Raw genomic sequence first — 12,448 nt, forward strand, 5'->3', positions numbered from 1 at the left:
GGCTCTGGCTTTTTTGCCACCCCAAGCAAAAAAATGGGGTGGGGCCACCGGAGCAACAAAACAGGGGAAAACGGCACGGGTGGAGGCGGCAAAGCGGGGGTGTGGGGATACGGTGCGGCTGGAGTGGCAAAGTGGCGGGGGACAACACAAAAATGGTGGGGCTGGAGCAGCAAAGCAGGGGGATGGGGGGGGAAGAACAACGGCGCGGCCGGCAAAGCAGGGAAAAAAAAAAAAAAAAACCCTCCATGGTGGCCAGAGCCAGTGGACTCCCTGTGCTGCAGAGTGCGCACCCGGTCTAGTGGGGGGGAAGGGGAGGGAGCGGGGGGAGAGAGAAGGGGGGCGGCCAGCGCGTCAGGGGGGCACTCACCACGCGGCCCCGACCACCACACTGCCTGGTACCCTCACTCCTTCTCTAGACTAACCAGTCCTAATATACTGTAACATGGTTATATTCCACCTCCTTCACTGGTCACACCCAACAAAATTAATTATACAGCAGACAGAAACAATCACAGACCCAGACAGAGACCATGCAAATAAACATACAAAACAATACAGAAGGGAGGATTTCACAACTACAGATATGCCTTGTGACCTTGCTGAGTCACAATAGACAGGGTTTTCCAGCTGTGTCTATTGATAAGTGAGTTCTTGCCAGACAGGATGCTACCAAACTAAGTTTCCCTTTCTCTGGAGGTGATGGAATATCAGGACAGGATTGTATTCCTAACAGCCCAATAGCACCTTATTTCAATGTGACTAGTTGGGAATGTGAGGATGTGACCATACACTTCCCACCTTATGGCTGCCTTTGCTGCTTAGCCGAAGAACCAGGCCTCAGACTGTCACAGTAAGAGAAGGCCATTACACAGACAGACAGTGATTTTTTATTCTCTCTTTTATATCTTTATAACTAGCTAAGTGATAAAAATACACCTAAATTCTTAAAGTACAGACCTCTGCAGACAGGCCTGAATCTCTGTATCCTAACAGTCCTCGAGGTCAGGCAGCCTCTGGGTAAGGGGGTGGGACTCAGATCCTTTCTACAGCCAATTCCACCAGGGTCGTGTATAAACCAGGGAAGTTCCCCACAATAGCCAGACCAGATGCCCCCTGTACACTTGTGCTCTGTCTTCATTGCTTCTCTCTCTCCCTTCCCCCCATCTCTGCTGCTCCCCCTCTGGGCTTTCTCAGCACCTGGCCCCACAGCACTTCCTGGCAGCCAGAGACTGCGTGTTCTAGGCCTGCTCCTGGGGATGTGGCCTCTCTCCTGCTTGCTAAGGAAAGGAACCTTTCCAGGAAATGGCCACAGCTTCTGGGAATCCCTGTGTGGCTGTGAACAGGGTTTGGCTCCTGGCACACAAGGCAACTTAAAAAGCTGAGCACCCAGACAGGGGCTTGAACCCTGGACCCTCAGATTAAGAGCCTGATGCTCTACCAACTGAGCTACCTGGGCTTGTTAGGAAACATCTTCACCATTCACCACAACAGTGATTATCCCAGTGTGCAGGCAAGAGTGAGCAGGCAGGCAAAAGAGAGGCAAAAAAAGTCCCAGGAACCCCTCCTCTTTTTCTGCACAGCCACTGCCTGTCAGCAGGATTCCACCTCCTCCTCCTCAGGAGACTAAATCTCTGTGCCTAGACAGCCGGTCCATCCACTGCACCTCAATCCCCCATGACCGAGCCTCCCTGCCAAAGCCCTGCACCTGGCTCCATACAGTTAAGTCTCACTTGTCGCTGGGAACTTAATTTCTTGTGCCTAGAGTGTCTCAGCCCCCTCAGTAGATGACCTGAGAAACATCAGCAGCCACCCTGCATGCCGGTCTGTGGGTGGCCTTCAGTGGGGTTCAGCACAGCAGGGAGCAGGCTGGCCCTGTGGCTGTCTGCTGGCCACACATAGGCATGGTCCTCTCCTCCTCTTGCCCTGGCCTCTGTGGCTTTTAAGCCTTCCTTGGAGCTGTCAGCACCAGCCGCCCCTGCTCTAGGTGCCCAGAGGAGGAGAGGTGCTGGGCTCCCACCTGCCCAGCCCTGCTTCCTTCAAGCACAGTGGCAAGTGCCAGACTTGTGGGCACCAGGTGAAGCCGTGAGAATCCCAACCCTCAGGTGCCAGTTCTAGAGCCCTGACCCATCCAGCAGGAGGAGAAAAAATGGTTCTTGCAGAGCTGGAGACAGGGAAGTGGAGCAGTATGAGCTTGTGGGCTTTACCACAAGGTCCCACTGACCAGCTCATGCTGACCAGCTCATGCTCACTGACCAGCTCATGCTGCCTTCTCTGGCCATCAGTGACCCTCATGGGGCCGGCTCTTGTAAGGGACTGTTGGCCTTACTAAAGCTTAGTGGGGTTTTGGTTGGCTAGTTCCCAGTCCCAGTAGAAGGGGAAAGGGCCAATGGGAAATCAGGACCCTGAGACTGACAGTCCCCTGGGCAATGGGGAGAGGCCAAAGCTCCAAGTTAGCCACACTGACAGGCCAGGCAGTGTAATGAGTGAGTCACCAGGCAGGGGGGTCCCATCCTCCGTGGGAGCTGGAACTGCCTGGGCCAGAGTGGGGCAGAGCTAAGGAGAGAGCAGGAGCCCGAGAAGAGCCGGGGAGCAGAGCTGCGCAGGTGTAGTGCCAGAAACTGCTCCCTATAGGACTTTGCTACCTGCAGCAGTTACTGAGACCTGAGGTTTTTCTTATTTGCTGACTTGTCCTAATTGGCTAAAACTTGACAGTGGTAGGAGATGGAAGCATAAAGGCTTCGTCCTCCAAGCGACCCTGCCTGGTGTCCATCTGTATCTATTACCTCTTAATACCGGATTGTAAAAAATAGAGTGAGGTCATTTAAACATCATTTATTTTGCAGCTTCATTTACTGTGCTAACAATGTAGCATCCTGACACCGATACTTCTGCCCATGTGACCTGTGGGTTGGATTCATTTTAGTGGGACACGGGACATGTGGAGGATAATTTAAACTCTTAATTTCCTTAGGGTTTCCCTTCAATATACTTCTCTGCTGGTGCAATTTCTGACCATTGCACGTCTATTGTATTTATTACAATAGCACAAGTAAGTCACACAAGTGACATAGTCTAAGGGCTTGGCTACACTTGCAAGTTAGAGCCCATTAAAGCAGCCCCGGGTGCCCTAACTCCTGAGGTGTCCACACTCACAAGGCACATGGAGCACCTGGGCTGTGCAGCTGGAGCGCTCCTGGTAATCCACCTCCATGAGAAGCATAAAGCTCGCTGAGCCCTGCTGAAATACCCGGGCATCAGTGTGGATGACGTGTTGCGTCACTGCACTGTGTTTGGCCTCAGGAAATGTCCCATAATCCCCTGAAGTCAAGTGCCCACTCTGGTCATTGTTTTGAAATCGGCTGCAGGCATGCAGATATCCTTTCAAAGCTCCATTTCTGACAGCCGGCTGCTTATCTGCTCTGGGACAAAGCAACCATTAGTGTGGAATGCTGCTGCTGTTGTGAGTGTGTATGAGGGGAGGTGGGGGTCTGCTGCTCTCTGAACACACAAGACAGCATGCTGACACACTCTCAGCCCCCCAAACACACTGTTGCTCCCCCCACGTTCACACAACACACTCCCTGTCACACTCCACCCCCGTCCCCCATTTGAAAAGCACGTTGCAGCCACTTGCACACTGGGATAGCTAACACACTGCACTGCTCTCTGTGGCATTGCCAGAGCTGCTAATGTGGCCACTCCAGTGCGCTTGCAGCTGTCAGTGTGAACACACGGCAGCGGTTTCCCTGCTGTGGTTTCACTCCCAGTGCTCTACATCTGCAAGTGTAGCCAAGCCCTAAATTTCCCAAACCAACCCAACTCAGTAACTGCCCTCCACCACCACATGCAGGGAGTAAGGGCACCGTGGAGCACACGCCGCACTTACTGGCACAGCCTTGTGCATGCTGGGGTGGCCACCTCCCCATTGATGAGACCTGGTCCCACCATCTCCGCGGAGCTCCAGTCTGCCCTGCTGCCATCTCTATCTGTGTTGTCTTCTCTAACAGTTGACTGGAAGGTGAGCACTGGCCGCATGCCATGTAGCCGTGTTGTCTCGAAGGGCGAAAGCAGGAGGAATGGTGCCTTCATAGCCCACCTAATATTCCATAACATAGTTAAGGAAAATATTTCTCAATGAATTCTCAGTAAAAGGTCAGTAGCAGCCAGTGTCCGCATCATTGTCACGAGCATTGGTATTTTCTTGAAATTTGTCAGACCAACCTAACTAACACCTAACACACATTTGAAGTTCTTCTTTTCACACTGTTGCTCATTCTCAGGTTCTGCTTTGTCTCCAGACAGATCCATTCTCTTTCAGGACAGCCTTGCTCTTTCTGTCTGTTTCACTCACTGAGGTGTCGGAGTAAACACTCCCCTTCCTTCTATTCTCAGACAAACACTAGTATTAAGTGTTTGCTACTGATGGGTCTAGAAAGGATTTGTCAAGTGGAAGATGCTGTTTCTGGGGGATTGCTCCCAAGATCCAGTACTTTGGGTTCAAACGTCTCCCAGCTTCCCTGGGGAAAATAACACCAAGGCTTCGTTGCAATATACAGGAAGGAAGGAGTTTTTCCACCCCAGATGGGACTTGAAGCCACAATCTCTGGCTTGGGAAGCCAATGCCTTATCCATTAGGCCACTGGGGCCCTGAAGAGAAGGGTGGAAATTCCCTCTCAGGATTGCACATTCCTCATATTCACTCAGACGCCAAATACCCCATTTAATGGCCTTACAGAAACGTCTGCATCCCCTGGCAGCGAGGCACCTGGGCAGGTGGCTGACAGAGCTGAGCACCACCTTTCTGCCAGCCATTGTTAGAGAAGAACCCCACCCTAGAGTCACCCCTCCCTCCTTCAGCACCTCCACGGCTGTGGCTCTGAGTGGCAGTAGGATGATTAGGGAGTGAATCCGGGGCTGGAAGGGGGGTAAGGTCGGCCTGTAAGGAGGAACCGGGTGGAGCAGACCCAGGGGGAGGCTGTGGGCTGCTGGTTGGTTGTTGGGATCCGAGCTCTAGATCAAAGCTGCACAGTGACCTGACACCCAGGGTTATAGGGCCGACATAGTGACCCCCTTACTGGCCTCGGTGACCCCCAAACCCTTGTTACTAAGGGCACTGAGGAGTCTCTGTCCTTTAATAACTTCTGGGAGGTCCCCAGCAGGCTGCGGGCGTCAGCCGCCTCCTGCCTCACAGGTTAGACTCTTGGTGCTGTGCCCGCCGCCCCCTCGCTTGCAGGCCCAGTGTAAGAAGCAGGGGGCCCGGTGCTGGCAGAAGAGGGTTTTGATTAATCGACCTCTGTGTGATGGGCACAGGACGCTTCCACTCAGTAGCACAGCTGGGGGGAGCAGGGAAGCAGCTAAGGGCACCGGGTTCCTCCGGTGGGGGTGTGGAGCAGCCGTTCGTTTTCCTGTTCGCACTCCTCTGCGGTGTGAAAATCGGGGAGGGCAGAAGCCCCACTTCCTCCAGAAATGACGTCCAGTGGGGAAGCCAGGACAACGGGGTGGGGTGGCAAGTGGTGGCCAGACTCTCCCACGCCACTGTCCCCAGTCCCCTTCCACCACCAGGTCAACCCGGGCACTAGGGCAGGAACAGGGTGAGGCAGCAAGTCAAGCTGAGCAAGGCAGGCAAAGCGAGTCTTGTCTTCATGGGCCACTCCCAATGGCGTCCTTTTGTGTGCAACTTCTGCAAAAAACATCACGGACAGAGAAGCAATAGGCCAAAACACTGCTTTACAGCTGCCAAAGTAGCTCAGTTGGGAGAGTGTTAGGGCTTGTCTACACTACAGGACTATTTCAGATCTACTTAAGTCGAATTTGTGGATTCGACCTTAATAAGTCGAATTTGTGTATCCATACTAAATCCACAAATTCGAACTACAGAGTCCACATTCACGGGCCAGCTTCGACTTTGGAAGCGGTGCACTGTGGGAAGCTATCCACAGTTCCCGCACTCCCGCTGCCCATTGGAATTAGGATTTCCCCCAATGCATGCTGGGGGGAAAAATGTGTCGAGGGTGGTTTTGGGTAACTGTCGTCATTGAACCATCAATCATGCCCTCCCTGTTTTCCTTGAAAGCGCCGGCGGGAAATCTGTTCGCGCCCTTGTCTGGTCGGTTACAGCGCGGATGCCACAGCACTGCGAGCATGGAGCCCGCTGCGATCATCGCTGCACTTATGGCCGTTGTCAACTCCTCGCACCTTATCGTCCACCTCTTCCACAGTCAGCTGCTGAGAAACCGGGCGAGGAGGCTCCGGCAGCGCGGTGAGGAGAGTGGCACAGACCTCTCAGAAACCAGGGTACGCCGGGCAGTGGAGATCATGGTGGCAATGGGTCACGTTCATGGTGTGGAACGGTGATTCTGAGCCCGGGAAACAAGCACAGACTGGTGGGACCGCATAGTGCTGCAGGTCTGGGATGACACAGAGTGGCTGCGAAACTTCAGGATGCGTAAGGGCACTTTCCTTGAACTGTGTGACTTGCTGGCCCCTGCCCTGAAGCGCCAGGACACATGGATGCGAGCAGCCCTGAGTGTGCAGAAGCGAGTGGCCATAGCCCTCTGGAAACTTGCCACGCCAGACAGCTACCGGTCAGTAGCGAACCACTTTGGCGTGGGCAAATCTACCGTGGGATTGCTGTCATTCAAGTAGCCCACGGAATCGTTGAGCAACTGCTCTCAAAGGTAGTGACTCTCGGAAATGTCCAGGTCATCATAGATGGCCGCGTGATGGGATTCCCAAACTGCGGTGGGGCTATAGATGGGACTCACATCCCTATCCTGGCACCAGCCCACCAGGCCAGCGAGTACATTAACCGAAAGGGCTACTTTTCAATGGTGCTGCAAGCTGTGGTGGACCATAGGGGACGTTTTACCAACATCAACGTCAGGTGGGCGGGCAAGGTTCATGGCGCGTGTGTTCAGGAACTCTGGTCTGTTTAGATGCCTCCAGGCAGGCACTTTCTTCCCGGACCACAAAATAGCGGTTGGGGATATGCAGATGCCTACAGTGATCCTCGGGGACCCGGCCTACCCGCTAATGCCCTGGCTCATGAAGCCCTATACAGGCACCTTGGACAGTGAAAAGGAACTCTTCAACTACCGGCTGAGCAAGTGCAGAATGGTGGTGGAGTGTGCTGGACGTCTCAAGGGAGATGGCGGACCTTACTGACTCGCCGGACATCAGCGAAAGAATATCCCCGTAGTTATTGCTGCTTGCTGTGTGCTCCACAATCTCTGTGAGAGAAAGTGCGAGACCAGTATGGCCGCTTGGGAGGTTGAGGCAAATCGCCTGGCTGCTGTTTACGATCAGCCAGACACCCGTGCTGAGAGAATATCCCAGCGGGAAGCGATATGCATCAGGGAGGCTTTGAAAGCGAGTTTCCTCGCAGAGCAGGGTAACCTGTGACTGTCCACTTGATTTTAAGAGAGCCTGATCATAAACCAAGTTTCCCCCACTTCTGAAGGACGTTTTAAAACTAAGGACATGTTTTAGTAATTAATAATAAATCTTTCATTGACTTTGCATTTCTGTTTCTTGGTTGAAACATGGAAGCATTCTGTGCTGGAGTAAGGTGTGCACTGATGGGTGGGTTTGCAGGAAGGGCGAGGGGTGCCGTCTTTGGATAGGGGTTAACATGACGGCTGTGGGTTTGGGCGTTGGAAGGGGTGAGGGGTGTGGGGGAAGGGTGAGTATCTGCCCCTGGATGAGGTCTCTTTTTGGGGCTCAGGGCACCGGGGAGGATCGTGACTATGGTCCAAGTGCATGTGAAGGGAAGCCTTCCTTTACATTCGGGGATGGCAGGCACCAGGACCCTGCACAAGCATACACATCAAGGAAGACCGGGGCAGCATACACCACACAGACTGGCCCTGGTGCCTAGTGACTGCAGTCTGTGTGTGCCCTGCAGTTGACCCTGCAGCCAAGTCTGTAGCATGGCACTGTGGGCTATGCACTGAAATTACAATTCCCCCCCCCACACACAGAACAACAGAAAGTCTTCTGACACCAGAAACGTGTGAAACAGTCAGTAACACCAAACCGCTTTTAATAATGTAGTACACAGTGGGGGGTTTGAACTTGGAGTTGGGACTGGTTGATGCTGTAAGGAAAGAGCTTGTACAAATTTACAGCGCGAGAGTTGTCTCGAACATTATCGGTGTGCTGCGGTGCAGGGACAGTTCTCACGGCCCCTACCGCCCCTCCTTCTTGTAACTTTGGGTGAGGGGGGGACAGGACTTCTTGGCGTTGGAGGGCGGTTGCAGATGCACTGCAGGGGGGCTCTCTCCTCCTGCCTGCAGTCTTGCAGAACATCTACCAGGCGCGGGCGTGTCCGTTTGCTCCCTCATTAGACCAAGCAGCGTTTGAGTCGCCTGCTGGTCTTCCTGCCGCCACCTATCCTCCCGTTCCAGGTGTGTGCGATGCTGCTGACACAGGCTCTCCCTCGACTGTCTCTGCTCTGCCGCCTCCGCTCTGGAGCTGGCCATCAGTTCCTGGAACATGTCGTCCCTAGTCTTTTTCTTTCGGCGTCTAATCTGAGCCAGCCTCTGCGAGGGGGATGCCGGGGCAGTCCGGGAAGGAGCCGAAGCTGTGTGATGCGAAAAAGTAGGTGATTTCCTTGAACAAATACATGTTTGCCAACAGTAAACACAGTCTAGTCAGTTTCAGTTAAGAAGACCAAAGAGGGAACCAAGTCTCAGGAGATCTCAGAACTAGTCCGAGATTTCGGAATACGCTCTCATTGGCGGCGCCATTGCACTGGATAGCGCACAAGCGAGGAGAGACAGCTGCATCCCTCTTGCACAAAGTCCTGGTAAGCCTTACAGTACAGAGTGCTTATCAGTTAGTGCTTAGCTGTGCTCTCCTGCTGGAGGCAATGTGCAAAGCAGAAAAGATGACCGTTTTGCGGCACCTCCCACCAGTGAACGGGAAAGATCCCTGTATGCTTTTCCTCTGTGGCCTCCAACACGTGGCTGTTAAGCGAGGGTCATTCTTATGCAAAGTAAAAGTCTGTTAAGCGAGGGTCATTCTTATGCAAAGTAAAAGTCTGTTAAGCGAGGGTCATTCTTATGCAAAGTAAAAGTCTACCATTCACAATAGTAACAGTACACTAATTCCACTAATTAGATGCAGCACTTCCACAACGACATCACCCTGAGGCGTGTCAGGAGGACTCAGAGAGGCGGATGCTCACAGAAGCCCTGCACAGACCAGGACCATGCGCTGCCATGCTCGTCGAGGCGATGGTCCCCTTTACCTGAGGATGGCCTGGCGCGGAAGAGTGTGCTTCAATGGAGCACCCAACAAGGCACCTCTACCAAGGAACCTCCTGCTGAGGCTTTTCCAGCTGCTCTCTGAGAGCTTTTGAACTGTCCCCAGAGGACTATTGCTCCATTCTATGTGTGTAGACCTGCTGTTTGTATAGTTTCATATTTAAAAATTTTTATATAGTATTTCTATTTTTTATATATATCCCTGTTTCTTAAAAAAATAAATGTTTCCCTGTTTGTAGCACTTACCGCCTGATCCTTCCCCTGATTCCAAGTCCGGGTTAATGGGCGGGGACGGTTGGTAGGGGATCTCTGTGAGGGTGATGAAGAGATCCTGGCTGTCAGGGAAAGCGGGAGTGGGTTCGATGTCGCCTGCGCCGTCCTCCAAAGACCCTTCCTCATCTTCCCCATCGGCGAACATGGAGGAGGAACTGTCCCGGTACACTATTCCGTCCTCAGAGTCCACCGTCACTGGTGGGGCAGTGGTGGCAGACCCACCTAGAATGGCATGCAGTGCCTCGTAGAAGCGGCATGTCTGGGGCTGGGCTCGGGCGTCCGTTTGCCGCTCTGACTTTTTGATACCCTTGTCTTAGGTCCTTCACTTTCACGCGGCACTGCATCACATCCCGGCTGTATCCTTTGTCTTTCATGGCTTTAGAGACCTTCTCGAAGGTCTTCGCGTTCCGCTTGTTGGAGCGCAGCTCCGAGAGCACAGACTCCTCGCCCCACACAGCGATCAGATCCTGGACTTCCCGGTCAGTCCATGCTGAGGACCTCTTTCTAGTCTGGGATTGCGGACTCCTCTGCTGGAGAGCTCTGCATCGTTGCAGGTGCTGCGGAGCTCGCCCCGATGTGCAACCAGAACGTCAGATTCAAACCGCCCAGACAGGAAAATGAATTCAAATTTTCGCGGGTCATTTCCTGTGTGGCTGGCCAGAGAATCCAAGCTCGGACTGCTGTCCAGAGCGTCAACAGAGTGGTGCACTGTGGGATAGCTCCCGGAGCTGCTAAGTTCGATTAGCATCCACACCAAGCCTAATTCGAGCTAGCAAGTGCGAATTTAGCGTTACTCCACCTGCCGGGGTGGAGTACCAAATTCAAACTAAAGAGCCCTCTAGTTCGAATTAAATGGCTTCCTGGTGTGGACGGTTGAGCGGTTAGTTCGAATTAACGCTGATAAATTTGAATTAAAGTTCTAGTGTAGACCAGGCCTGACTGAAGATCTAAAGGTCCCTGGTTCAATCCCAGGCTTTGGCAGGCCTTTGGATCTTTCCTTGGGCAGGGGTGGCTTGTTTTCTGGGAGGCCAGCAGCACCTTTATCTGAGGCAAGTACCTGATTTTGAGCTCCCAAACAGGATAACAGAGAGCATGGGCTTCTTCCCCTAGTTGGCCCACCTGACCTATAACGATGAGAAATGGGAGCTGTCTTTCCCACATGACTTGTTGTCGACCCCATCCCCAAGCCCAAGCTGGCATGGCTAGCGCAGACTGGGCAGTTCATTGCATGAGAGACACTGTCCCAAAGCAGGACTAATGCTTAGAGCTGGTTATCAGTGATTTCAGATCTGCTAGTCTGCAGCAAGACTCTCCATTAAGTCTTAACCAGCTCTGTTATTACACAGGGAAGAACAAAGGGTGAAATGGGGCCTGGAACCCTTAAGAAGAATCCACCCCACCGAGTACAACACTTGTCGCTACCTGCTCTCAGCCCCACTGAGAATGTTTTGGGGTCACTCCTTGCCTGTATCAACCTAGGGGTTTTGGAGAATCCCCATTAACAGGTGCTCCAGTGGCACAATTGGTTAGTGCACAGTACTTATAGGGCAGTCCTGAGAGGTGCTATGCTGAGGTTGTGAGTTCAAGCCTGGCCTAGAGCACTGGTTTTCATTAACCAAGTGGCTTCACCCCTTATTTACTCCTCTGGAATGTAGAATTCAGCCCAGGGACACTGAGGCAGGGCAGGAGTCAAAAATGCCCCCTTCACTTATTACCTCCTCTCCAGGCGCAGGTGAGAATCTACCATCCTTTCTCCCCACCAGCCCCTGTGCCAGGATCCCTCAAGCAGAGCCTGGAGTCCTGCCCATCCTTGACCCTGAGCCTGGAGGAGAGAAGCAAGGAGCCATTGTTAGAGGGCTTTCCCTTCCCCGCCACTTCCCGCCCATCTCCTCATTCCCTTCATGGACCCCTGGGATGTGAGTAATTCTGTATTTGAGTGGCTCTCCTCCCAGCCAATGAGCTTGGCGTAGACTAGCAGGGAGGAGGAGGAGAAAGGGATTGTGCTCCAGTGAGAGCTCAGAAAGAAAGGTGCAGGTCCCCACTAGAGCCCAGCCCAGCAGAGCACAGCAGGCTGGAGAATGTGTGTATGGGTCTGACTACTTCTCCCCTGCTCTTCCATTTGACTAACTTCCCAGCTGTCTCAGCCTCCCAGTCAGCGCAAGGAGAAGGGCCGTGGAGGAAGAGCTTTGTGCTCCACAAGGGCTGGCTTTTGGGAGGCCAAGCGGGTAGAGGATGGAGGCCACTGGAGGAGCTGAGCCGGCTGACTGTCCATGGCTTCTAAAAGAAGGGCAAGAGAAGGTCCCGCGGCTGCCTTGCCACTGGAGAATGCGGGCATTGATCCCGCTGCCTCTCGCATGCAAAGCAAGCGCTCTACCACTTGAGCTAATTCCCCTACCTTGGCCAGTGATGTCTTGATCCATCCATTCGATAACGGAGGCCACATCGTTCCCAGCCAGCGGTACTCCTTCCAAAAGGGTCAGGCAAGGGAGTGTTTCCCATAGGGCGGCTAGCTCAGCTGGTTAGAGTGTGGTGCTAATAACTCCAAGGTCATGGGTTCAAGCCCCATGCTGGCCACTGTGGGAGGAGAGGGTGGCTTCTGGTCTTCTGGCTGACTGCTAGAGATGGCAGAGGCTAAACCAGATTTCCCTCTAGGCTCAGCTTCAAAGTTACAAAAAACAGGACTAAAACTCCCTCTTATCATAGGGAAAATTCACAAGCTAAAACAAAAAATAATCTAATGCATTTCCTTGCCCTTACTTACAATTTTTGTAATCTTAGATGCTCATTTCAGGTATGTTTTCAGGAGATGTTTTCCTTCCTGGTCTCTCTCTCCATCCAGAGAGGAACAACAAAAGAGTACAAACAACACCCCCACCCCCACTGATTTTTAAGGGTTCAGTCCTGAACAG

At 53.0% G+C, this 12,448-nt stretch overlaps 3 non-coding genes across 3 annotated transcripts; 1 reads left to right on the forward strand and 2 right to left on the reverse strand.

The window, feature by feature from the left end:
• Positions 1-1,383: 1,383 nt before the first annotated feature.
• On the reverse strand, positions 1,384-1,456 carry TRNAK-CUU. The gene has a single exon. It is a non-coding gene; the product is annotated as a tRNA-Lys (tRNA).
• A 3,117-nt stretch (positions 1,457-4,573) lies between these two features.
• Positions 4,574-4,646, reverse strand: TRNAG-CCC. The gene has a single exon. It is a non-coding gene; the product is annotated as a tRNA-Gly (tRNA).
• A 7,393-nt stretch (positions 4,647-12,039) lies between these two features.
• TRNAI-AAU lies at positions 12,040-12,113 on the forward strand. Its single transcript has one exon. It is a non-coding gene; the product is annotated as a tRNA-Ile (tRNA).
• The last annotated feature ends 335 nt before the right edge of the window (positions 12,114-12,448 follow it).

The sequence above is a fragment of the Mauremys reevesii genome, unplaced genomic scaffold, assembly GCF_016161935.1.
Source record: "Mauremys reevesii isolate NIE-2019 unplaced genomic scaffold, ASM1616193v1 Contig109, whole genome shotgun sequence".
Taxonomy (NCBI): domain Eukaryota; kingdom Metazoa; phylum Chordata; order Testudines; family Geoemydidae; genus Mauremys; species Mauremys reevesii.